Source organism: Podarcis filfolensis (assembly GCF_964270895.1).
Source record: "Podarcis filfolensis genome assembly, chromosome: W".
In the NCBI taxonomy this organism is placed as follows: Eukaryota; Metazoa; Chordata; class Lepidosauria; order Squamata; family Lacertidae; genus Podarcis; species Podarcis filfolensis.
The window spans coordinates 21,878,227-21,906,058 of record NC_139619.1 but is presented as its reverse complement, the minus strand read 5'-3'; the positions used below and the strand labels follow the sequence as shown (position 1 = coordinate 21,906,058).

At 43.5% G+C, this 27,832-nt stretch overlaps 1 protein-coding gene and 1 long non-coding RNA gene across 2 annotated transcripts in view; one reads left to right on the top strand and one right to left on the bottom strand.

Moving 5' to 3' along the window:
* LOC310753769 (NALCN channel auxiliary factor 2-like) overlaps positions 1-27,832 on the top strand; it is a gene marked incomplete at its 3' end in the record, with an annotated part of 55,672 nt that overhangs the window by 14,228 nt on the left and 13,612 nt on the right. The gene's annotated exons all lie outside the window — the stretch shown is intronic.
* On the bottom strand, positions 18,485-20,910 carry LOC310753878. The gene is made up of 2 exons (XR_014543483.1): positions 20,253-20,910; positions 18,485-19,786 (listed from the first exon to the last, which is right to left on the bottom strand). It is a non-coding gene; the product is annotated as an uncharacterized lncRNA (long non-coding RNA).

Genomic DNA, 27,832 nt, shown 5'->3' with positions numbered 1-27,832 from the left:
CTTAAAACCATTTGCTTGTTTCTTTGACTTCCTCACACCTCCCCTTCTTGTATTCCCATTTAAATAATCAAATCAGCAAATCCTTACCCTCTTTCATTTATCTTATCTCTATAACTTAACATTTTATAACTCAGTATTTTCATCCATTATCAATTCATTTTTGCATATTCTTATTAACTTTGTTGCTAATACCACTTATTTCCAATCCAACACCATTTTAGTTATTTTTTTTTTACCTATTTATACCCTTCTTCCATATTCTTAAAGCATTACAGCTGGAAACCACTTAATTTCTATCCAACATCATTCTAACATTCATTAATTTTACAGTATTTCTGTAGATAGTCTTTAAATTTCTTCCAGTCTTCTTCCACCGTCTCTTCTCCCTGGTCTCGGATTCTGCCAGTCATTTCTGCCAATCCCATATAGTCCATCACCTTCATCTGCCATTCTTCCAAAGTGGGTAAATCTTGTGTCTTCCAATACCTTGCAATAAGTATTCTTGCTGCTGTTGTAGCATACATAAAAAAAGTTCTGTCCTTCTTTGGCACCAATTGGCCGACAATGCCCAGAAGGAAGGCCTCTGGTTTCTTCAGGAAGGTATATTTAAATACCTTTTTCATTTCATTATAGATCATTTCCCAGAAAGCCTTAATCTTTGGGCACGTCCACCAAAGGTGAAAGAATGTACCTTCATTTTCTTTACATTTCCAACATTTATTATCAGGCAAATGATAAATTTTCGCAAGCTTGACCGGGGTCATGTACCACCTGTATATCATTTTCATAATATTCTCTCTTAAGGCATTACATGCCGTGAATTTCATACCTGTGGTCCACAACTGTTCCCAGTCAGCAAACATTATGTCATGTCCAACATCTTGTGCCCATTTAATCATTGCAGATTTAACCGTTTCATCCTGTGTATTCCATTTTAACAGCAAGTTATACATTCTTGAAAGTATCTTAGTTTTAGGATCTAGCAGTTCTGTTTCTAGTTTTGATTTTTCCACCTGGAAGCCAATTTTCTTGTCCAGATTATATGCCTCCATTATCTGATAATAATGGAGCCAATCTCGCACTTTATTCTTTAGTTTCTCAAAACTCTGCAATTTTAATCTATCTCCATCTTGTTCCAAAATTTCCCAATATTTCGGCCATTTAGCCTCCATATTGAGCTTTTTCTGAGCTTTCGCTTCCATCGGTGACAACCACCTTGGGGTTTTATTTTCCAATAGATCTTTGTACCTTATCCAAACATTAAACAATGCTTTCCTAACAATATGGTTTTTAAATGCTTTATGCGCTTTGACCTTATCATACCACAGATATGCATGCCATCCAAATACATTATTGAAACCTTCCAAATCCAAAATGTCTGTGTTTTCAAGAAGTAGCCATTCTTTCAACCAGCAGAAAGCTGCTGATTCATAATAAAGTTTAAGGTCCGGCAGGGCAAATCCGCCTCTTTCCTTTGCATCCATTAATATTTTAAATTTTATTCTAGGCTTCTTGCCCTGCCAGACAAATCTTGAAATATCTCTCTGCCACTTCTTGAAGCAATCCATCTTGTCCACAATTTGCAATGCCTGAAACAAAAACAGCATTCTCGGCAATACATTATTTTTATAGCTGCGATACGGCCCAGCAAAGAAAGTTTCAAATTTGACCATATTTCTAGATCTTTTTTCACTTTGCCCCAACATTTTTCATAGTTATCTTTAAATAAATTCCCATTTTTTGTACCTTCAGTTTCTTTACATTTCCAACATTTATTATCGGGCAAATGATAAATTTTTGCAAGCTTGACTGGTGTCATGTACCACCTGTACATCATTTTCATAATATTCTCTCTTAAGGCATTACATGCCGTAAATTTCATACCTGTGGTCCACAACTGTTCCCAGTCAGCAAACATAATGTTATGTCCAACATCTTGTGCCCATTTAATCATAGCAGATTTCACCATTTCATCCTGAGTATTCCATTTCAACAGCAAGTTATACATCCTTGACAAAATCTTAGTTTTGGGTTCTAACAGTTCTGTTTCTAATTTTGATTTTTCCACCTGGAAGCCAATTTTCTTGTCCAAATTATATGCCTCCATTATCTGATAGTAATGAAGCCAATCTCGCACTTTGTTTTTTAGTTTCTCAAAACTCTGCAGTTTTAGTCTATCTCCCTCTTGTTCCAAAATTTCCCAATATTTTGGCCATTTAGCCTCCATATTGAGCTTTTTCTGGGCTTTTGCTTCCATTGGTGACAGCCACCTTGGGGTTTTATTTTCCAATAAATCCTTATATCTTATCCAAACATTGAACAAAGCTTTCCTGACAATATGGTTCTTAAATGCTTTATGTGCTTTAACCTTGTCGTACCACAAGTATGCATGCCACCCGAAAACATTGTTAAAACCTTCTAAATCCAAAATGTCTGTGTTCTCAAGAAGCAGCCAGTTTTTCAACCAGCAGAATGCTGCTGATTCATAGTAAAGTTTAAAGTCTGGCAGGGCAAATCCACCCCTTTCCTTTGCATCAGTTAATATCTTGAATTTTATTCTGGGCTTCTTGCCCTGCCAGACAAATCTAGATATGTCTTTCTGCCACTTCTTGAAACAGTCCATCTTGTCCACAATTTGCAATGTTTGAAACAAAAACAGCATTCTAGGCAATACATTCATCTTTATAGCTGCAATTTGACCCAACAAGGAAAGCTTCAGATTTGACCAAATTTCTAAGTCTTTTTTCACTTCCATCCAACATTTTTCATAATTATCTTTAAATAAGTTCCCATTCTTTGCTGTCATGTTAATCCCCAAGTATTTCACTTTCTTGACCACATTCAGACCTGTCTCATTCTGAAACCTCTCTCTTTCAATCGGTGTTAAATTTTTCTCTGAAACCTTAGTTTTTGACTTGTTCAATTTGAATCCTGCCACTTGACCAAATTCTTGAATTAGTTCTAAAACCCTTTTAGTACTAGATTCTGGCTCCTGTAACGTCAATACTAAATCATCTGCAAACGCTCTCAGTTTATACTGTTTAGCTCCAACCTGTATACCTTTAACCAACCGGTCTCTTCTAATCATATTCAGCAGAACCTCCAGGACCGATATAAAAAGCAATGGGGAGATTGGGCACCCCTGTCGTGTCCCTTTTTCAATCTTAAATTCTTCCGTCACCACATTATTTACAATTAGTTTAGCCTTTTGTTCAGAATATATTGCACCTATGCCATTTTCAAAACTTTGGCCTACCCCCATCCCCTGTAGGTTCTTTTTCATAAAACTCCAAGAGATATTATCAAAAGCTTTCTCCGCGTCCACAAATATCAGAACTGCTTTAGTGTTTATATTCACTTCTAGTTTTTCCAAAATATCAATTATGTTCCTCAAATTATCAGACAAATGTCTTCCCGGGAGAAAGCCCGCTTGATCTTTATGGATCTCTTCCATCAATACCTTTTTCAATCTCTTGGCCAAAATGTCAGCAAAAATTTTGTAATCCACATTAAGTAACGATATAGGGCGGTAGTTCTTAAGCTGAGTCTTTTCAGTCTCTGTTTTCGGTATAAGTGTAATATACGCCTCTTTCCACGACTCTGGTGCCCTCTTCCCTTCCAGAATTTCATTGCAGACTTCCTTCAAAGGTTGTAATAACCACTCTTTCAAAGATCTATAATATCTAGAAGTCAGCCCATCCGGTCCTGGAGATTTGCCCAATTGCATATTTTGAATGGCACCTTCTACTTCCTGTTCAGATATTTTATAGTTCAACATTAATTTACTTTCTTGAGAGATTTTTTGTAATCCATTTGTTTCCAAAAATCGGTCTATGTCCATTTCTTTCTGTGGCCCTTGTGAATATAATTGTTTAAAGTACCTCTGGAAACAATTTCTAATCTCAGTTGGGTTATGTATGTTCTTTCCTTCCACTTCTAAATTTGTAATAGTATTTAATTTTTGTCTTTTTTTCATTTGCCAAGCCAGCAATTTCCCACATTTATTAGCCGATTCAAATGTTTTTTGTCTCATTTGTTTAATTTTCCATTCTATTTCCTGATTCATCATTTCCATATATTGTACTTGATATAATTTTATTTCTCTCAAAATCTCCTGCGATTTTGGTTTTACCCTCAATTTCTTCTCACATTCTTTTATTTTCTCCAAAATTTTATCTTTCTTCTCATTTTGACTTCTCTTCTTTATTGCATTCTGTTGTATCAAAAACCCTCTCATAACAGCTTTGCTTGCGTCCCAGATTACTCTTTTTTCTACATTAGTGTTCATATTTAATTCAAAATAATCTCTCAAAGTTTTTTGGGCCTTTTTATACACTTCTTCATCTCCAAATAAGGTGTCATTCATCCTCCATCTGAAGGAGCCAGTTGATATTTGCTTCATCTCCATCCTTACAGCATTATGGTCGGAGCAAGTTTTTGGGCAGATTTCCACTTTCTTTATCTTTGGTGCCATTCCTCTAGTTACCCATATTTGGTCAATTCTAGTCCATGTCATATTGGCTTCAGAAAAGAAGGTTCCCTCTCTTCCCAAGGGGTTCTTTGTTCTCCAAATATCCACTAAGTCCATATTGTCTGTCATTTCAAAAAAAGTTTTTGGTAGTCTACCATCCTTGGTAACTACCTGTCTTTGTGCCTTGTCCATGTTTGTAGATACAACTCCATTCATATCCCCCATCAAAATCAGATTGTAATCCAGATAGTCCAATAATGTCTCATGCAACTGTTTAAAAAATTCAGATTTCCCCTCATTCGGTGCATAAATTCCTACGATCAAAAATTTCTCTCCTTGAACTTGAATTTCAATTGCCAGGTATCTTCCTTGTTCATCTTTAAAAATAAATTTCGGTAATAATCTCTCTTTTGCATATATCACAACTCCTCTTTTTTTAACTTTGTCAGATGAAATAAACTCCTGTCCCAATCTCTTATTGATAAGTAGTTTCCTGTGTAACCTTGTTACATGAGTTTCTTGTAGACAAATCAAGTCCAATTGTTCCTTTTTTAATAAATGAAAAACACTTTTTCTCTTCCGAGGAGAGTTAAGACCATTGCAATTCCAACTTAAAAGTTGCAGAGCCATGATGGGGTTACTTCGCTTTACCTCCGACTGCACCAAGTATCTGTTCTTGTTCTGTCAACTGTGTCTCTTTCTCTGGGCCGTGCAATCCAAAAGATAGGTTTGCTATATCCAGTATTCCTTTTTCCAGTGCTCTTGGCTCTTCTCCAGATTCCACTTCTTTTTGTAGATCTTCTTCGTGGTCTTTCAGAAACCTGTCTTTTTCGTTGACTGATTTTATTTTTGTCTTTCTTCCTTTGTATTTAAAAGATAGACCTTGAGGAAATTCCCACCTAAAGAGAATTCTATTTCTTCTCAACAGGGCCACTAAATCTCTGTAGTTAAGCCTTAAGTCCAAAAGATGTTTTGGAATATCCTTAAATATCTCCACTCTTGAGTCGTCAATTTCCAAAGTTCTTTGATAGTGCAAGTTCAAAATTTTATCTCTCTCTTTTGTTCGAAAGGTAATCAAACAGTCCCTCACCTTGTTCCTCCTTTGTCCTCTTCCGAGTCTGAATGCACTCACTATCTTGAATTCTTCCTTCCCCAAGTCCTGTTGCCAAAAATCTGTAAATTCCTGTGTAAGAAAATCAGCCAGATTATCTTTCTCACGTTCTGGTACAGCCCTGATTCTTAATTTTTTTTGTTTCTCCTTCAATTCAATCATAGACAATGTCAAACCGTGGTCCTCCAATTGCTTATATACTGGTGGTATCTTCTCTTGTGTGACAGTTGCAATATCTTTTGCTTCTTCAGCTAACTTTCTGGTCGAAGCAGATTCCTGTAATAATTTTTCAATAGACTGTGTATTGGTATTCACCATCTGTCCCAAATTATTAATACTTGTAGTATTCAAATCAATTTTAACTGATGCTTCAGCTACTTGTTTATTTGTCTCCGCCACCTGCTTAGCTAAATTTTCCAAAGATTCATTAATTTTCCCAAGTGCTTGTGCCAAAACATCTTCAGACGACATAACTTTTGGTTTGACCTGTGGCAGTGCAGCCCCTGATGTTCCAGATGCGCCAGATATTGAAGGCCTTCGCTGCTGCGCAGTATCTGTCCTGTATTGTCTTCCAGACCTAGTAATCTTTTCTTGCGCCAGCTCTAACTTTCCTCTCCCATCTGCCATAACACTCTCATAAAAATCCAAGGCCAATCCCACGGTTAGAGATTGTTTTGAAAAGGAATTTTCCTATAGTCCAGTTGTTATTGTAGCAATGTCAAACCTCCTCTAGGGGGACACAGTAACAACCAAAGCTTGCAGCTTTTAAAGACAAATATAGTCCTTATGAGTCCCCCAATTCACTTAAAAACAACAGTTTCAGTCCACTTAAACAGTTACTTTAAAACCAGGAGAAGTCCAGAAACACTGTATCTCTTTTTGCAGAGCTAAGTCAAAAGTCCTCTGCTTTCCACTGAGTGGCTTTCCTTGTCTAGGGGCAGTCCGTTCCCAGGTTTTAGGCAACGGATTTTAGCTTCCTTTTCCTCTTGTTTTTGCAGGTAAATACACCTCAAACTTTCCCCCCTCCTCTCCTGCAAACTGGAGGGGAGACCGCTTTCCTGATGTTAAGATTTAAGTCTTTTTCCAAAACGTCTTTCCAAGTTTCCACTTTACAATCTCTTTGCTTTGATCTGTTTACAATAAGGGAAGGCAGACTTCCTGTTTATACCTTCCCGCTTCGGTACCAAATTTACTTGTTCTTTTAAATCCAATTCAAATCCAATTTATTCCTACTCACGGGTAGTTACTTTCGAGTCCAATTGTCCCAGGAAAAAGTCAGCGCTCTCCGATAACAGCTGTGCGGCTTCACTCTGCGGAAGAAGCAGTCGACTCTCAGCACCGCGCTGCTCACCCCGTCCCGCTCCGGAGCCCTTTAAAAAAAGGGTCCCTTTTGCAGATTGGGGGGGCGCAAATGGTGCCCGCCGAGTCCCCACGTTCACAGGCTTCCCCCACCTGTGATTTTTAAAGGGTCCCCGCTTTGCCGCAGCGGTAAGACCCGATCCCACGGAGCTAGTCCCTCCGAGACTCAGAGGGAATCCGCCATTAATCGATGGCGCTGACCCGGAAGCTCTTGTCTTCCCTCACCTTTGGCCACCAGAACTGCCTGGTAACGAGCAGCATGGTCTTGTGCTGTCCAAAGTGCCCAGCTGTTGGGTTGTCGTGGAGTTGTTTGAGTACCTTCCCCCTCAAGGTCTCCCCCGGTACATACAGTGCCCCCTTATAGTACAGTAGCCCTTCTTTTTCCTCAGACCCTCCATGGTCTTCCCTTCCGTCCTGGAGTTCCCTGATTTTCGCTTGAGCGAACGCGTCGTCTCTAGTAAGCCCGGCCAGTTCTCGTTTCCCAACCTTCGCTCCCCCACACACCCATCGGTCCTCGGGAAACACATGTCGGATCTCTGGCGGTCCCTCTCCTTCCATGTACTCCGGTTTCCGGGAGAGAGCATCTGCTCTTACGTTTTCCTCTCCCGGCACGTATCGGATCTCGAAGGAAAACTTGGAGAACTCCTGAGCCCATCGAATTTGTCTCTGGTTGAGCACTCGCGCGGTCCGCCAGTATTCCAAGTTCTTGTGGTCAGTACAAACCTGGATCTTGTGCCGCGCCCCTATCAACAGATGTCTCCATTGCCGAAAAGCCACGTAGATCGCAAGCAGTTCGCGGTCATACGCTGTATAGTTTTGCTCTGACTTGCTCAGCTTCCTTGAGAAAAAGGCACACGGCCTCCAGCCCTGCTTGGCCCCTGGTTGCAAAAGGACCGCTCCAACGGCTCTGTCGGATGCGTCCGTCTCCAGTCTCATGGGCTTCTCCAGATCAACGTGCAGGAGCTGCTCTTCAGAAGCAAACGCCTTCTTCAGTCTTTCAAAGGATTGCTGGGCACTTTCTGTCCATGCAAACTTCTTTTTGCTACTGAGACAATCTGTGATGGGTGCTGTCAAGTGAGCGAAGTTCTTTATGAACTTCCTGTAGAAGTTGCTGAACCCTAAGAACCTCTGCACATCCTTCCGGGTTTTGGGGGCTTTCCATTCCAGCACTGCCTTCACCTTGCTTGGGTCCATAGCTAGGCCCTTGTCTGACAACTTGTACCCCAGAAACTCGACCTCTCTGGCGTGAAATTAGCATTTTTCCAGCTTGACCCACAACTGGTGCTTCTGCAGTCTCTTTAGCACTTCCCTGACGTCTCTGACGTGTTGCTTCTCATTGTCTGAATAGATTAAGACATCATCCAAAAAGGCTACGCAGTTCTTGTACAGCAGGGACCCCAACACGTGGTGCATGAAAGCTTGAAAGCAGGCGGAGCCCGACTGTAATCCAAATGGCATAACTAAGTACTCAAAGGCCCCCAGGGGGGTGAACATGGTGGTTTTCCATTCGTCCCCCTCCTTCATCCTAATCAAATTGTACGCTCCCCTGAGGTCCAGCTTGGTAAAAAATTTCCCCTTTCTCACCCGTGTTAAAATGTCGTCAATCCTGGGCATTGGGAAGGTCACAGGTTCTGACACCAGGTTGACGCCCCGGTAGTCCACAACGAGCCTGGGCTGATTAGTATCTCTTTTGTCCACAAAGAACACCAGACTGCCCCCCACCGCCTTTGATTCTCTTATGAACCCTCTCTTCAGGTTCTTGTCAATAAATTGCCGCAACTCCTGGATCTCCCGGTCAGACATGGCATACAGCTTACCCACCGGCAGCTGAGCCCCTGGGAGTAAGTTGATTTGGCAAAGGGCCTATGGGGGGTAGTCTATCCGCCTCCTTCTCGCTGAAGACTTCCTTCAGGTCAGCATATTGTGGTGGCACCTCCCCTTTTGGCTCCACAGCCAGCCCAGCCACCCTGGCCACTGTCATCCTTGGGTTCTCCCCCCCCGACAGTGTTCCAAGCAGTAAGCTGACCCAAAGGTGACTGACCACTGATGCCATGACACTACTGGATCATGCAGTGCCAGCCAGCTCATCCCCAGTATTATTGGGGGTCCTGCCAGTGTGGCTACGTGAAAGGCAATGGTCTCCGTGTGCCTGGAAACCCTCATTCTCATTGGCGGGGTCTGGTGTGTCACTTCCCCTCCCAGAAGTTCCCTGCCATCGATGGTGGTCACTTGCAAGGGAAAATCCAGGGGCAGCAGGTGGAGTTGGTGCTCCAGAGCGAAGTCCCTGCTGAAGAAATTGCAGGAGCTGCCCAAATCCAGCAGCTCCTCTACCTTGACTGGGTGCCCATTCGGGAGTTCTAGCACCACTTCTATGGCTATAGCTGCCCTGGGAGGGTCAGGCTGGGGCACTTCTATTGGTTGCTGGCCTGGCTGCTGCCCCCGCTGGTTGGCAGCCAGGCGTTGTTGTTTCCCTGCGCCTGCCCTTCTTCCCCCTTTTCCTCACAGCCAGCAGCTCCCACCATCCCTTGCCAGGCCTTTCTTTGAGGGCAGACCCTGGCAAAATGTCCTGGCCGTTGGCAGAGGAAACACTTCTTGGTGGTTTTCCAATCCTTTCTCTCCCTCTTGCGACCTTCACTGGAGTTTGAAACCTCGCGCGCGCCATCTATTTCCATTGGCTCAGCCGCCTGGGAAAGCTGTCTCGGTATTTCAGGAATGCGGTAGTCATGGCAACGTTCCCCTCTCACTTCGCGTTTCTCCTGAGCCCGCGCTTCCTGCCACACTCCAATCGCAAGCACAGCCTTGGTCAGCTGATCCATCGATTGCAGGCAGGGCGCGCGGGACAGTTCGTCCTTCACAGTTGGGGACAACCCCTCCTCAAACAACATTTGAATAGGTTCAGAGTCCAGATCCCACCCGAGCCGGTGGATCAACATCGCAAAGCGCAACCAGTAGTCTCTAACTGATTGGCTCCCCTGCTTGCACCCCATCAATTCCCGTCGAGTCACACTTTGCTCCACTTCACTGGAATACATCGCATCCATCGCTTGGAAAAATTTCCTAAGGTCCTTCAAGGCAGCATTTTGCGTCGCCATTAGGGGCCTGATCCATTCCCGTGCCCCATCCTCTAGATGCCCCACAATATAGGCCACCCTTTCCCCATCATCAGCAAAGTCATTATGCTGCAGTTCCAAAGCGTACTCTATTTCCGTTCGGAACGAGTTGTAGTCCTGGGGCTTCCCCCCCAAACTTGTGTACCAGCCCCGGTACCTTCCTTGCGATGGGGGTGGGTCTGACCTGTGCATCCTGAGTCCGTCTTTCGTCCAGCCGCGCCGTCAGGAGAGCCGCATGCTGTTCCAAATCTCGGTTCCTCTCTACCAGATTTTGCACTCCAGCTGCTTGCTCCGTCTCTCCGGCTTCTCTGGTTTGGCTCATTATACTGCCTCCCTGTAGCTGCGCACAAGCAACGTCGGGAACTGACAGATTGCTGTAATGGTTATAGGGGTTGCTCGTGCGTAAGTTGCCGCCACTCCTGGCTAGGTTACCTGGTTGAACCCTTTCTGTCTGGACAGCCCTTCACTTCGTGGCTGTTTCAGTCGCTGGCAGAATCCGTCAGTGGGCGTTTCTTGAACTTCTTCCAGCAAAGAAGTTCTTTGACGCCAAGTCTCCTCCTACTCTCCCTGCTCAGAAGTCTTCTGCGCAGGGAGGGTGTGGGCAGCGGAGCACCCGTGCTCTCTCCGCTGGTCTCCGGTGAAGAGTCCTGGAGCCTCCTCTCCGATTCCCCCATCTGCCCCCCTTCTCCACTGGTGTTACGCTGATTTCCTTCCCCAGCAGATGGGCTGCCTCTCTGCCTGCTGGGACCCTCTCCGGCATCCCTCTGGAGCCCTCCCTCTCCCTTGGGCTCCGATGGCAGTTCCCTGACAGTACTTAACCTGAAATTGTTCTTAACCTGAAATTGTTCTTAACCTGAAGCACCACTTTTGCTAATGGGGCCTCCTGCTGCCGCTGCGCCGGCGGAGTACGATTTCTGTTCTCATCCTGAAGCAAAGTTCTTAACCTGAAGTACTATTTCTGGGTTAGCGGAGTCTGTTACCTGAAGCGTATGTAACCTGAAGCGTATGTAACCTGAGGTACCACTGTATTTTCTTTAAGCGAACTGCATGTGGTAAAGTTTATTCCATCTTTCCACAATCTTACCCAATCTTCTAACTGTATATTATAACCAATTTCCTTTGCCCAATGTATCATTATAGATTTTACTTCTTCAATTTTCGTATGCCATTCCAAAAGTAACTTATACATTTTTGACAATATTTTAACCTTGTTGCTTAATAGATTTATTTCAAACCTGGATCTTATAAATTCAAATCCATTTTTCTTTTTATCTTATTTAAATACTTCATTTATTTGACGGTAATGTAACCAATCATTTACCAACTCTTTTATTTCCTTTCTTTTTTTTGACAATAATTTTTATTAGTTTTCAATTACAATAATCCAATGGTAGCCTCATTAACAATGTCAAATTATAATAAAATTACTAATCCCAATCATTCAAATGCCAAATTATATAATTTAGGCGGCCTCCTGTATGCTAGAATTGATGCTTTGATGCGTTACTTTGTTTCTGCGTTTCAAAATTTTATTCATCTCAAGTACATTCCAGTCAAAATAGTTATCCCTTATACAACTGCAATATTAATGACAACCATTTATCTTGACACATTAAATGATTTATAAACCCAAAGGTGGAGCATTCCTTATTCTTCCTGTGTGTGACAATTATTCTGTCTGTGGTGTTCCTTCCTGTCCTTGTAAAATGTTATGTCTGTCTATTCCCAGCCGTTGCTGCTCTCCATCATGACTTGGGTGGAGCTAATATCCCATTATTGTTTCAGAAGTTCTTCATTGCTCCGTCCCATTCATTGTTTTACAACTTCAACAGCAGTTGCAAAAATCACACTGTTCCAATAGATATCCTGTTTTCACCATTGTTTTTTCTCAGCTTGGGAAGGAGAGTGATTAAACACACTTCAAATAGCTCAGTAATAAACCTTCCTTGGCAAGCATGCAGATTCCTTTCATCCCCCCGTTCAGCCGATATATTTCCAATTAAGTTAAATTCCAAGTCATTTTAGCATTATTCAATTCAGTCCACTAATGATAGAGAATAGAGAAGAGTCAGCTCTAAGTTTCCCTCTTGCAAAATAGAGCTTTCCTCCCTCTTTCCTCCCCCCACAATTTTTACACACACAGTTCCATTTGGTGTTATTTTCCATAGCTACTATCCAGCTTCACCTATACATATATACATAATTTAAACTAACATTTCAAGGAGAGTTACCAAATTATAACTCTAGAGAAATATATATATATCAAAAAGCTGTAGGCTCCCCCCCCCATATTTAACACTGAATGAAGTCTTTCAAGTTCAAACCTTAATAGCCTTGCAGTTGATTAAGTTCCACAGTTTATGATCTCATCTCTTCTAGCGCATGCCTGTAAATTAGTCCAAATTAAACTCTAATTAACAGGAGAACCTCTGCTTCTTAATGGTGGTGTAGGAGGGTTATCAGCAGGCAAAGTGCTTTTGCATTCAGTGCCTCCCAGCCTCCCACATTCCATGCCAGAGTGAGAGCCAGGTACCTACAGTAGAGCCAGAGAGCCAGGTACCTACAGGTACCTACAGCCTATCCCCCCCCCCCGTCCTTGGGGGAAACTTGTAAGGATAATTACCCTCAATCATCTTTGTTTATCCTTCACTAACGATCTCCTGCTGTCATGGGAGCTGCATCCATTAAGGCAGACTAGAACTGGAAGCCTGTTGTAAGGATTCTCAAGCTTCAAAGAAAACATTCAGATACCCTCAAAGAGAAAAGCCCAGTCCTTTCGGCAGCTGATTGATTGCAGCCCATTTATTGCAGTCCACTAGCATATGTCGGTCCAGGAGCACCTCTTGATTAATGCCAATTGTCCAAATTGTGGAGGAACTAACCACAAATCATGCTGGAGACAGAGACTAGTTCATGGCAAGGACACGCTCCCAGGTCGCACCCACTCTGTCTTTCAAGTTGGCAGACATGGACTTGAGTGGCACAGCGGAATGCAGTGAGCTCCTCAGAACCCACTGGGGAACATTGCCAGGATTTTTGCCTCGTAAATCCTAGCTTTCCCCTGCCTGAACCTTGGGCAGTGAGGAACAACCATCATTGACTCGTGACGTAGCCAGAAACCCACCTTGCATAAATTATTGAGGGGGCACAACATAATGTACATGACCTCACGCTGCATCAGGCAGCTCAGTTTGGAGCGAGGGGAAGGGAGACGCAGGCAGGTCTCCACCACAAAATGGCTGTCCGTGGTGGTGGCAACTCCACCTGCTGCAAACCACACACCTCACACAAAGCACACATGCAAAGCCAGTTCGTTGCCCCACGTACTGCGGCACTGGAGCCCCTTTCTGCTTCTCGGTGGGCAGGGCAGGCAGCAGAAGCTATTATTCTGGAGGCTTGTTCTCCCTCCAGCTCTTCACAAATACAATTGCAGCTGCAGCTCCTCCTCTCCTTTCCCCTCTCCTTTTCTTTTTTTTTTTTCAGTTTGTCCTGTCCTGTTTGTGGCTGGAGCAATCAAGCAGCTTCCACTTCCTGCCCTTGGGTCATATCTTTACAGTCAGAGAAAAGGAGCAAATTGGTTAGTTTACTCTCTCCCCCTTTAAGGAAAGGTCCCCCCTTTAAAAATTTCACCTCACTTTACCCTAACCCTATACTGGTCCTTAGTATCTGCATTTCTGTAAAAAAGCCAAACCTGGCTAGGCGAGGTAAAAAAAAAGGAGAAATGCTGGTGAAGTTTACTGTTTTAGGATTAATTCAGTGGCAGTAAAATAGCAAGACTGAGGTGACCATTCTAATACCATTTCCCTAGGAATGGGCCTTCCCGCCTTTGCCTTCTCAAAACCAGACAGGCTCCCAAAGCCACCCCTCCTTCGGAAAGCAGTGCCAGGGCTCCCTTAGCATCCAGGAGCTGTAGCACCGGCTTGCTTCCTCAAAACCAGGCAGGCTTTGGGAAGGTGGCAAAGGTGTTTGCACAGAAGGGGCCCCGAGCAAGGCTTGGATGGCTTAAGGTGGTTCTGGGGATTGTGCAACAACCCATATGTATCTCTTTCCTTATCTAGGCATGCTAACTCATGAAAGAGAGAGAGAGTGAGTTACCCCATTGCATCATATGTTAGACTTGGGGTAGCGCAGGAGGTGGTTATCTTTCTTTGTACAGATCAGCACTTTATTTAAGTATTAACTGTAGATTACAATTTTTTTAAAGCTAATGAGTTTGGCAGAACTGCCATACTATTTACATTTATTTTTTATTTATTTAGTTGTACTGTATTTATATTGTAAATAACAACCCCTATTTGCATAAAATAGAAAATATACATTTAAATTATAATTAAGAAGCCAGAAAGTAAAATCAAATAGAACTAAAAGTATCAAAATATTAATAATCAGCTGTTAAAACATACATATTTAAGAAACACATATTAAATACATTGAGGCCTGCATAGCAGGGGGTTGGACTAGATGACCCTTAGGGTCTCTTCCAACCAAAATGCAAAACTGCACATGCTCCATGTATTTGAAGAGAGAGGAGAGCTTTATGGCAGAGTTCTGCCTTGCATGCAGAAGGTCCCAGGTAGGTTTGATTCATGGCACCATATTGGTCTCCTTTTTGTGCTATTTTAAAGTTTGTGACAAACACTGGAGCATTGCAACTTCCTATGCTCCTGTGTTCACATCCATTAAACATCTATACTGGAACCACCATCTCATTCACAAAATTGATGTTCTATATCTTGCTTGAACTCCAAAGAGCTCAGGGTGGCCTCTGTAGTTTCCGCCTGTCCTGTTATCCTTCCAACAACTCTGTCAAGTAGGTTCGTCTGAGAGTGAGTGAGTGAGTGGCCCAAGATCTCTTTGGAAGCTCTATGGTTGAGTGAGAATTTGGTTTCTGGTTTCCCTGATTGCTGCGGAACTGCAGTTCTTTGTGCATTTCAGGGGGCTGAACTAGATGACCGCTAGAGCCCCTTCCAACTGTACAGTTCTATGATTCTACATTTTCTGGGTCTCTAAAAGACTGGCCATTGTAGGGGATGTTACAATGTGGAAAGAGGGGTGTTCTTTTTTTAAAGCAAAAATCTTGAAAGGAGGTATGCAGAGCCACCCAACCAAGACATCAGAGGGATGAAAGATATTAAGATGTGTAGTCTTCTCACTCTATTGAATAATAGAAGATAGTCATGTTTCTTTTGAAATGTATTGTACATACCATTGATGAGAAAACATTGCAGAGAATTGTTTCGATCATGTGAAAACATACAGCAGTTTCTCCACCTGTGTTTGTTTATTACAGATAGCTATCATGGTGGTTGTGTAATGGTTAGATAGTGTGTTGGACTAGGACCTGGGAAAGCAGGGTTCAAATCCCCACTCAGACATGAAGCTCACTGGGTGACCTTGGGGCCAGTCACCATCTCTTAGCCTAACCTACCTCACAGGGTTGTTGTGAGGATGAAATGGGGAGGAGGACATGGGTGTAGCCGGGGAGGGGGGGGGAGCCGGGGAGCAGCTGCCCCAAAATCAATAAAAATCAATAAAAATACTTAACTGAGGTTTTGTCCTCCCCCCCACAACATACTGCATTTTTTGCTCCATAGGACGCACCTTTTCCCTCCTAAAAAGTAAGGGAAAACGCCTGTGCATCTTATGGAGCGAATGTGTGGTCCCTGGAGCCAAATCGCTGTTGCCCTGCGCACCTGGGGTGCTCTTTGGGGGTGGGGGGAGGAGCCACGGTGCTCTACCGGCAGCCTCCGCTTTCCCCTGAAGCCCCAGCAACGTTTGCAAGCAGCGGGAAGGCTGTGCGCTCCTGGGCTGCTCCTTGGGGGTGGGGGGAGGAGCCACGGTGCTCTGCCGACAGCCTCTGCTTTCCCCTGAAGCCCCGACAAGGTTTGCAGGCAGCAGTAAGGCTGTGCGCTCCTGGGGTGCTCTCGGGGGGGGAGGAGCCACGGTGCTCTGCCGGCAGCCTCTGCTTTCCCCTGAAGCCCCGACAAGGTTTGCAAGCAGCGGGAAGGCTGTGCACCTTTGCCCCGCACTGGGTGGGGGTGGGGGGGTGGGGGTGGGGAGCAGCAAATTGCTGTCTCTCAGTGCCTCCTAATTCAACTGCAAAGGCTTGATTGCCTAACTGGATTCTGATCTCCATTTGAAGTTTAAAAATATTAAGTTTGGGGATTTCTTCAAGTAGCAGTTTTGCGGAAATAGTCATAAATACATGCAAAGCATCGCCACAAACCAGTAACAGTGAGCTCAGCTAAAATGGAGCAGTCATCTGGCTCAGGAACAGTTTAAACTGCACAACTATAACCAGACATCGTGTGTGTTTGTGTGTGGACCATGTTCCTAGCAGCTAATCTTTATTGCTGAAAAGAGGCACTGATATTCCAATCCAAATCTATAATTCATTATACAAATTCTTACAAGTTCAGTCCACCTATACCAAACCAAAAACATTGTGTTCTCTTGTTATTGAATGGAAGCTATTTATCTGCCCTCGTTTCCTCCTCTGTTCTTTGCTCAGTCACTCCATTTTGAATCTTCCTTTCAAAACAACCATGCCTGTTTTGAGAAAACTTCACAGATTTAGGAACTGGAGCGCAATCATTTGATCTCTTTGCTGTTCCTCCATACTCCAAGCACTTCTCATTTGCACAGCCCTGGTTTCTCTCCCTGACTATTAATAACAGTAAAATGCTCAAATTTTAGTTTTTGTGACTGCTGCCAATACTGACTTCCCAGTGATAATGAAAACAGCTACATTATAATGGAATGTCTGTCCTTTTCCCATTCTCTTTATTATATACCGTGGCTCCCTTTAAAGCAGCAAAGTGGACAGGAGCCACCCACTTTGCTGTTTTAAATAGTTTAGTACAACATTTGAGTCAGAACCCCCCCCCCTGTTTTCCTGCTCTAATAACTTGGTGCGTCTTTTGGTCAGGTGCGTCCTATGAAGAGAAAAATACAGTAAATCATTGCTATTCCCATTGAGGAGGAGAACCTTTAAGCAGATGTTGGATGGCTAGCTGCCATGGATGCTTTAGTTGAGATTCCTGCATTGCAGAGGGTTGGAGTAGATGACCCTTGGGGGTCCTCTCCAATGCTATGATTCTATGTATACAACCTTGAGATCCCTGGAAGATAAAAGTGATATATAAATGTAATAAATAAAAAAATAATGGCCCCAACTTGGTGGAACGCTCTGTCACAAGAGACTAGGGCCCTGCGGGACTTGACATCTTTCCGCAGCGCCTGCAAGACAGAGCTGTTTCGCCTGGGCCTTTGGTTTGGACTCAGTCTGACCCTTATGTTTCCCTCCCCTTATGGTCTTGATCTATCGGCTACTTTTAAAATGAGGCTGCATTTAAAATTGCATTTTAACCTGTATTTTAAATTGCCCCCCCCCCCAATTATGTTTTTACTATGATTTTATTGGTGTTAGCCACCCTGAGCCCGGCTCTGGCCGGGGAGGGCAGAGTATAAATAATTTATTTTTTATTTTTTTTATTAATTATTATTATTATTATTATTATTATTATTATTATTATTACAGAGGGACTAAAGTGCTTGGGGAAGGGAAATTTCATCTTTTGAACCACAAATCATTTGGAAGGATACAGTCAGACAGCCTACCTGGGTGGGGTGGGTCAGAGCCTGAAGGAGGGGAGCTGCTGAGGACCATATGGGCATGTTTACAACAGCCACATGTGACAGAGCCTGCCAGCCAGTGTGCATAGCACCCTCAGCCTCAGCCCTTCCCCAGTTGCCTCCCAAGCCTATGGTAGCCTACTTAGCAGACATTTTCATGTACTTGAATACTCTCAACACAAGCCTTCAAGGTAGTGATTTTACATTGAAGATAAGACTCAGGCAGTGATTTAAAAATTATGCTTCTGGCAAGCTGAGTAGAAGGTGGTAGCCTCACTAACATCTCAACACTGGAGACATTTCTGGAGGCCATTGACAAAGCTTTGATACCAGAAGTAAAACATTACATCACTGAGCACCTGTGTGATTTAGCGACTAGCTTCAGAGATTACATCCCTGCAACAAATCCTGAAAACTCATGTATAAGGAATCCTTTTGAATGTGGTGATGTACAACTAACAACTATCTGCGGAAGAGCAAGATGCGCTTGTTGACGTGACTTGTGATGGTTCATTGAAATCATTTTTCAAAGAATGTAGACTGTACCAATTCTGGTTGAAGGTTTTTGCTGATTATAAGTTAGGTGAAAAAGCTTTGAAACATGTAGTTCCACATATATTTGTGAACAAATGTTTTCAACATCTTGTAATATCAACATCTTGCCCAGAGTGGTTGGGAATCATGGAACTTTGAAGTGTCAGGCATAGCTCTAATGGCTTTAGCCCAAACGTAGCAGAGTTTTCCTGCACAGCGAAGAAGCTAGTTGAGGTGGAAATGACTAGTCAGCTAGACTCAGAATAACTATTTACAGGATTTATTAAAAGGAAAAATAAAACCAGCAGAGTTTCTGCATACAAAACAAAGCAAAATAAATCCTTTCTTTCTCTCTCTCTCTCTTAACCATACACAGCACTTCTACTCCTAACACACCTCTAACACACCAAACTGTGCTAGCAATCCCTAGATAACAGAGTTGAGTTCTGGTCGTTAACCAATCAGAGTAAGTAGTTTCTAGGTCAAGCTGACCTTGGCTTTCTGCCAAGAGTAAATTGACACGGCCTTGAGTTAATTGTGTGAAGCCAGAATCTGTAAGTTTCCCATGAGAACCAATTAACAGAAACTGAACACCCCCTCACAGATTCTGCTGGACAATTAACATCAAATACACCTATGTAGGAGATTATTTTTCCAGCAAACCTAAACCCTTGCACATTCGCTTGTTCTTTACCTTTGCCAATGGTTTAGTTAACACATCTGCTACATTTTCTTCACTTGATACATAAGTACAGGTGATTACATTGTCTTGTACACAGCAACGCACATTTTGGTATTTTACAGAGATATGTTTGGAACGCGATTTGAAACCCTCTGTTTTACTTAAGGTTATACAAGCTTGATTATCAATGTAAACTTGTACTGGTTCTCCACAATTTACATTTAAATCTGCTAACAAATGCTTGAAATAAATCACCTCGTTGCACAATTCACTCAATGCGGCGTACTCTGATTCCGTTGATGACACACTTACAACGTCTTGCTTGCGTGACCGCCAGCTGATTAAAGCTCCACCGACCATTATGACTAGTCCTGTGACAGATTTTCTATCTGGCAAATTTCCCCAGTCACTATCACAGTAGCAACTCAACATTTCATCCTCTGAAGAATTTAATTGTAACATATAGCCAATTGTCTGTTTGAGGTATCTCAGAACTTGTTTTACCCCTTTCCAGGCATTTAGTGTGGGTTTTGAGACCAATCTACTTAATATGCCTACTGCATAGGTAATATCAGGTCTGGACCACTGTGCTAGATACAATAAACTTCCAATTACAGAATGATATACATCAGGATGTTCAAATTCAGGACTCTCATCTGTATGAAGTGTTTTTATGAAACCTGGATCCATAGGCACCACTGCCCCTTTGCAATCCTGCATCCTGTATGTAGTCAGTAGTTGTTTAACTTTGTTCTGCTGACTAATTAGGCAGCTGCCATCTTGGGCCCAGCACACTTCCAACCCTAGATATGTCCTAACCGGGCCTAAGTCTTTCACTTTGAACTTACTGGACAATTGCTTGGCAAACCTTTTAGTTTGTTTATCTGTTTTGCAAGCATACAATACATCATCTACATAAATCAGACAAAACTCTTGATCACTGCCTGTACCACGTACATAAACACAATTGTCAGCTGTACTCTGCTTGAAACCAAATGACACTAAAGCCTCATGGAAACATTTGTTCCAAGATCTTGCAGCCTGTTTGAGACCATATAGAGCTTTGTTTAATTTCAACACTCTATTGGAACCTGTCTCATAACCAGGCGGTTCGGCTAGATACAGGTCTTCTGATATTGATGCATGTAAATATGCAGTCTGGATATCAAAATGGTTTAACAGAAGTTTTCTCTTTGCTCCAAGCGTTAGAATCAGCCTTACACTGTCCCCCTTAGCAGTAGGGGAAAAAGTCTCGCCATAATCTTTTCCAGGCCTCTGAGAGTATCCTTGAGCCACTAAACGAGCTTTGTATTTGTACTCTCCTGTCACCAGAGGTTTAAGTTTGTACACCCACCTGCAGCCTACAATCTTTGCCCCCTCAGGCGCTGCTACTGGTGTAAAGACCTTGTGCTCATTCAGAGAGGACATCTCTTCCTCCATTGCCTGCTTCCAGAGCTCTGCCTCCTCTTTTGGTAACTTTAACACCTCCTGAAAACTCTTGGGCTCTGCAATTACACTAAACACATTTGCAGTATCTGGAGAAAAACGCACCGGAGGCACTCCTTTGTTTTGTCTTTTAGATCTTCTGGGAGAAAATTTTTCTTCTGACCCACTTTCCTCCTCAGAACTACGACCTCTCTTTTGTTGCTTAGCAACTGGTCTCTGGCTAATTCCACTTTCTTGAGAGCTCTTATCTGAACTTTCCTCCCCCTCAGACTCTGATTCTCTATGTTTACCTTCAGAGTCATGAAGCTCCTGGGAAGGTTCAAACCAAACCTCAGTATTGGCATGTAGTCTCTCCCAGCCACTATGTTCACAAAAACTGGCATTCCTGGAGATCACAATGCCATTTGTCCCTTCAGCAAAGCGGAAACCTTTTCCCAGCTCCTGGTAACCCACAAACACTAACTGTTTGGTCTTAGGATCTCCCTTCTTTCTCATTTGTTTTGGAATTAATACCCAGGCTTTTGATCCAAACACATGCAAATGGTCAATTTTGGGTTTTTTCTGAAACAGTTTAAAGTATGGAGTTGTACCTATTGTTTGATGAAAGAGCCTATTTTGGAGATAACACGCGGTGAGCATGCTCTCCCCCCAATAAGACATGGGCAAATCAGCATCATCAAGCATGGCAAACATCATGTCTTGTAAAGATCTGTTTTTTCGCTCTGCAACGCCATTCTCCTCTGGGGAAAAAGCGTTCGTTTTTCTATGCCCAATGCCACGCTTTTGTAACCAATCTCTAAAAGCATTTGACATAAATTCGCCACCTCTGTCCGTCTGAATCCTTCTGAGTTTAATGGACAGAAATCTTTCCACAGATGCCACCCAGCCTTTAAACTTAGTGAACACGTCACCCTTATTCTTCATGGGAAAAACCCAAGAATAACGCGTGGCGTCATCCACAATTGTTAATGAAAAACGCGATCCACCCCTGCTTACAGCAAACGGACCAATTACGTCCATGTGAACCAGCTGTAGCGGTGACTCACTAACTCTGTCACTTCTGGGGTAAGAGACTCTGTGGGTTTTAACCTTTTTACAAACATTACAATCAAGGTACTTGTTACAACTCTTTAAATTACCCCCATCGGCCAATTCAGACATTTTTAGTATACTTTTCCAGCCAGCATGCCCCATTTTCCTATGCAATAAGTGCACACAGTTGTCATGTATAGCTTTGTTATTCACTGCAGGCTGAGATTTACTGACTACTGCTGCAACTTGAGATCCCGCTTTAAGCCAAAACAAGCCTCCCTCTGACTTAGCAGTGCCTAAAGTCTCACCAGCCTTCTTAATAATGCAACTGTCTCCTTCAAAATACACTTTAAACCCAGCTTTTAGCAAACAATCTACAGACATCAGATTGCTCCTTAATGAAGGCACACAAAGTACATTTTGCAGGCACTCACGAAGACAAGGAACAAAAACTGCACCCCCCGAAATCACTTCGGAAGTACTTCCGTCTGCTAGAGCCACCTGGCTGCGCTGTGCTGAGTTCTTGGAAACAAACAATTCATCTGAATTTACGATGTGCCGAGACGCTCCCGAATCGACCACCCAGACAGCTTGTTTCTCATCAGCAATCTTGACCTCGGCGGTCACCAGCTGAGCCGACTGTTTTTGTTTGAAGAACTTCTTTTTCCGCTGCTGCTGCTGCTGCTGATCTCGTCTCTGCTCCTGCACCAGCAACTGAGACTTGACCAACTCAGGACATTGTCGTTTTAGATGTGCTGAAGACCCACATCGGAAACAACGCCTAACAGCAAACGCTGACTCCTCACCGGCACGCTGCTCTTGCTTCACCCCTGGCACGGCATGAGAACTCCTTCCAAACCGCCCGCCTGTAGAAGCCTCTGCAGCCAACGACCTTTCTTGCCTCTTCTGCCACTCTTCAATCAAACGCCCAGTAACGTAACTGATTGATAAATCACGCTCCTGTATGCCTTCTAGAGACAAAACTAAATTATCCCAGCTTTCCGGGAGAGAACTCAAAATAATAGCCACCTTCTCCTGCTGGTCTAATGCACAGTCTCTTTCCTGTAGCGCAGCAAACTTTAACTGTAAACTGTGTAGGTGTTCCTGCATTGTAACCCCAGGCTGTAACATTGCCTTGTACAATGCCTTGCGAATTAACAGCTTGGAAACCACTGTCTCACGCACATGGAGTTCTTTAAGTGCTTGCCACACACCTCTAGCTGTCTTGATTCCCCTCACATACGGCAACTGGGAATCTTCCAGCCCCAAGACAATTGTGGCCCTTGCTCTTTGGTCTTTATCAAGGTCTTCATCATCAGGCTTTGCAGGAAACTTACTCACCACTTGCCAGAGACGATCCCTCTGCAGCACTGCCTGCATGCGTTCCGACCACAGCAAGTAATTGGAGTCATTCAGACGCTCAAAAGCCATCTGAACTGGTTGTGAGGCCATCTTGAGAGCGATGTCCCTGGAACCCGGAACCAGCTACTCACGACCACCGAGAGAAAAAACAGGAACCACAGCACCCAGCACTCACACGCTGCAGCTGTTGTCCTTGTGTCCACTGCGTCACCAGCTCACAACAGTCAGGAACCAGCCAGTGTCCATCTGCTGCACCAACGGGAACAACAACTTCTGGAACTACTGGAACCAACACCGTTGATGCTGACACCACCACAACTCAGGCTGGCAGCACAATGCCCATAACCTCATGGAACTTTGAAGTGTCAGGCATAGCTCTAATGGCTTTAGCCCAAACGTAGCAGAGTTTTCCTGCACAGCGAAGAAGCTAGTTGAGGTGGAAATGACTAGTCAGCTAGACTCAGAATAACTATTTACAGGATTTATTAAAAGGAAAAATAAAACCAGCAGAGTTTCTGCATACAAAACAAAGCAAAATAAATCCTTTCTTTCTCTCTCTCTCTTAACCATACACAGCACTTCTACTCCTAACACACCTCTAACACACCAAACTGTGCTAGCAATCCCTAGATAACAGAGTTGAGTGCTGGTCGTTAACCAATCAGAGTAAGTAGTTTCTAGGTCAAGCTGACCTTGGCTTTCTGCCAAGAGTAAATTGACACGGCCTTGAGTTAATTGTGTGAAGCCAGAATCTGTAAGTTTCCCATGAGAACCAATTAACAGAAACTGAACAGGGAAAACCCATCCAGACAGGTGGGGTGTGTATGTATATATACATGTTGCTGCTGCTGTTGTTAGTAGTATTACTAATGAGGTTTAGTAGCTGCTAGACCTGTCATAATTTGCTCACTTGTAGTATACATTAATTTAATTAAATTTGTGTCCACTGCAACTAAATCTTTATTTTTGCATGTTAATATCACAAAATTTATGGTCTGCTTTTTTTAGTACGTATACGTAAAATCCTTTGCTTATTAGTGTTGGCTATTTGCAGTTTAGTAGCGCTGCAGAGAGCTTGCTGGGGAGACCATGCATTAAGAAGGGGCTCAAAAGTAACTTAAACAAGGTTTTAATAACAAAAACAAAAACTCCTTATACGCTAAATACACCAACAACAAACCAGACCCAACCACCAACCCATCCCACAGGGTAATGGGAGAGCTAGGTGCTGCTCCTTATATACTATACCCAATTGCTGACACAACTTGATTAACACAACTCAGCAGCACCTGCTATGTTTCACAGCTGTAAGACTGGGTCTCGTTATTTGCCCTGGCCCTGGCTCTTAAAGACATACACAACTTGTGAAGCAATAATGAACCTTCACATTTTAAAGTGACCATTAAACATTTAGGGGCTACCCCACATTTTCTTCAAAAAATTGTTTTGTACAGCTAACTACCATAGAGTTATCAAAATTTTTGAAAGTAGGGGGTGGCTTGGCTTTTGAAAAATAGTGGTTGTCCTCCTAGCAAGTAGTTGTCTTGGCTAGTAGCAACCACTAGGCAAGGGGAAAGACTTTGCTTATTAGGGATGCAGCACATAGTGGATCTCAGTGGATGGAAGACTGACAACCTATTGAGTGAAGTGTTAAGGAAAATTCTGGGTGCGAGGATGCTCTGCAGCCCAGCTCATCAGGGTGCAAGCCCCCGTGGGTCTATGTGGTCAGCAAAGAAGGAAGTACCAGCCAAGAAATGGAGCAAATCAGCAGTCAGTAGACCTCAGTCTTTATTGTTGCGCAGGTTCCCACACACACAGGGTAAGAACCTTCCTTCCCTTCCCATAATACCTTTCCAGAAGCATCATCGATACATCATTGATACATCACCAACATGTCACAGGGAGGGAGGGGATATTGTTGTGGGATGTGAAACACAAGAGCAGTCAAGTACAACATCCTAGAGTGGACATAAAAGGGGGTGTCTGGACCAGCCAGCCAGAACTTCCTGTTTCTCCTAGGCTGGGACAGACTTCCTCTGCATGTGACTAGAGGTGGGCATGACCTCACCTGCCCAGGTAACAAAAGAGCAGGACTGGTCAGCCATCTCTCTCTCGCTGACCACATTTGTCGAAGAAGCAACATCTGCTTAGCCTAAGATGCTCTCTTGGCTTGTAGCCAAGAGAGGACAAAGAAGCTGTCTCCTTATGGGATAGTTTCCAGGTGTATATTACTTAACTTAAGTCTGCCTTCTGGGATCCATTTGTGAACAGAATGTATGAGTAAACTCTTTTTATACTTTTATAGAAGATTGTGTCGTGTCTATCTTTTTATGAGGGACTAAAGGGGAAATTACCAACGAAACTTATTTTAGAGGCTTTAGCGAGCCTGAGCAAATGCATCCGCTGTGCAAGTTTTTAAAAAAGGGAATGTTACTCTGCTAAATTGTAGAACTTGTTAACACAAGTTGGAAAGGATATAATCAAACAATATATCCTCTCCTGCATCCCTAAACATTCCCACAATTGTGAGGTTGCATGAGTTCCTCAACTTGCCTGTTATCAGATTCAGTTCCAGACACCTCTTAAGTACCCATCACCCATAGAACAATAAAGCTATCTATACATATCCTTGCCCTTCGGGGCTTCTCGAGGATGGGCCTTGTGAACACCTGGTTGTCCATTGTTACTCTCTTTGTTACTGTTCATTGTTACAATGGACAGTGGATGTCCATTGTTACTCTCTTTCCACCTCCCTGGGGAGGGTGTTGTATATGTGCCTCGGGGATTATGGTGGGAGGGGGCATCCAGGTTGTGTTCGTGACCTCGCGCTTGGAGAATTATAGAGGAAAGTGATGTCCAAGTCCACCATTCTTGTAGGAGTAAAATGCTGTTGGAATGAGGAGAATCGGTTATGGCATTGATTTTATATAGTTTTCCAAAGGTTAGCACTCTTCCAGTCAGCGCTGTCAAGTCCAAAAGGATACATTTTTGACACTTCTTGTTACAATGTAACACTTTAAGGCAATTGAAACTAGGATGGATACATTTGATAGACTTGCCCCATTATCTGCACAGCAGGAGGGTGTTCAGTCAACCCTGCAAAGACTGAGCGGAGGGTTTTGCAGCAATTCCCTGCTGGTTACCTACTTTGCACAATTGAGGTCACTGTTTGATAATACCCGGTTGGCTAGCTGTCAAATTTTAAAGCTCCCTATTGGTTGATATTTAGGTGATTCACAAATACAGTTCATTCATAGAACAGTAATATTGTCTCTTCATTTATACACATGGAGTTTATATTTCAACGGTTGATTCTTGTAAACATACAATTTTATTGCTATGGTGTAGTGTAGTGCTTATGCGACTGTGAGCGAAGGTAGTTGGGCTTATCATCCCTGGTTTTGAGGAGGAAGGGGAAAACTGTTTCCATGTAGTGGCCCCCACCTTCATTTCCGTAACAGAAGAAAGCCTTTATTTTTCGCTCTATAGGACGCACCCGGCCATAGGACGCACCTTGTTTTAGAGGGGGAGAACAAGAAAAAAAAATTCCCCCCTCTCTGCTCAGCGCCCCTTCAGCGAAGCGGCAGGAGAAACGGAGCCCCTTCCATTTCTCCTCCCGCTTCGCTGAAGGGGCGCTGCGCAGCTCTCCCTCTCTGCTGAAGCCAGGAGAGTCTTGCTTTCCCAGCTTCAGCAAAAGGAACCCGAAGCCTCCAGAGCACAGCAGGACCTCCCGCTGCGCTCCGGAGGCTTCAGGTGGCTATCCCTTGTATAAATTGTATAGATGGTATAAATGGTTTGCTGTGTTGTGATGTTAACATAGGGAATGGTGGAAAGGTTGGAGAGACATGTGATGCTATGTCTGATAACCATTTTTTCATGCAGGGTGTATGCATGGATCTTCCAGATTGCTGATGTCTGACATGAAGATGATCAGGTGTACCAAAGATGTTCAGGACAAAGCAAAAGGGGAAGGCAATATGGGTATCTTACAGAAGCACCCTATTGGTGATGATGAATCTGAAACAGATTCAGTATCAGATGAAGGTTCTGATAGGGACAGTGCCAAGGAACCAACAGATGGGTCTGACATGTGGGTGGAGACGTCACAAGACAGGAAGCATAGATTCTTCCTGGGGTATGGAAAAGGCTTGTACAGATGCCTGATACCAAGGTGAGTTCCACTGACACAGCTGGTACAGATTTGGCTGTAGCTAGTAGCTCGACGCAGGTCTTGGAACCCGAAGTCTTGAAAGGGGTACAAGGTTTGTCCTCAAAGGACGGGAAACCATGTCCAGAGGCTGTAAGGGTAGACACTGTTTCCTCAGAGAGGAACAGAGCTAGAGCTCTAGTCCCATGGAAGGAGGGTAACCAAATGTGCTAGATGTTAAGGCCCAAGGCTAGTCCAGTTGCAGGTAGTTCCAAGGGTAGAACGGGTGATACAGGGGTATACTATGTGTATGACATCTGTATGTTTGTTGCAGTTACACTGATGACTACAACACGGTACACAAATCGGGGGAGGATGTTAGGATTCATTCCCCGTCTTGCAGTCATGGGATTGTTTTTATCACATGACAGTGTATGTTTTCATTCCACATTGTGGGAAGTGATGGAGACAGGATGTTTTTATTACTGTGTTTCCATGATGTAGGATTTTTGTCCTTTTGTTCTTTCTCTTTGCTGTCTGATGCTGAAGAGGCAGGAGTTGAGTCAAGTGTGTATACGTAAATAAACGTAGTATAGCCAAAAGCTGCACTGCTGAGTCTGTCACACTAACTGCTAACACTTTTGAATCTCCCGAACAGCCGACCAGGAGGGAGAGAACATGCCAGTCGGGCATGTGTCTCTGTCGGACCCCTACTCATGTGTAGGACCTCCTGACAGCGGTCACCTTTTGGCTCCCCCAGCCACAGGCGAGACGATAGTGCAGTTCTCCTTGATCCACTTCAGAACAGCTGGCTCGGCATACAGGTTATAATAATAACAATAATTTATTATTTATATCCCGCCCATCTGGCTGGGTTTCCCCAGCCACTCTGGGCAGCTCCCAATCGAATATTAAAAACACAATACAGCATTGAACATTAAAA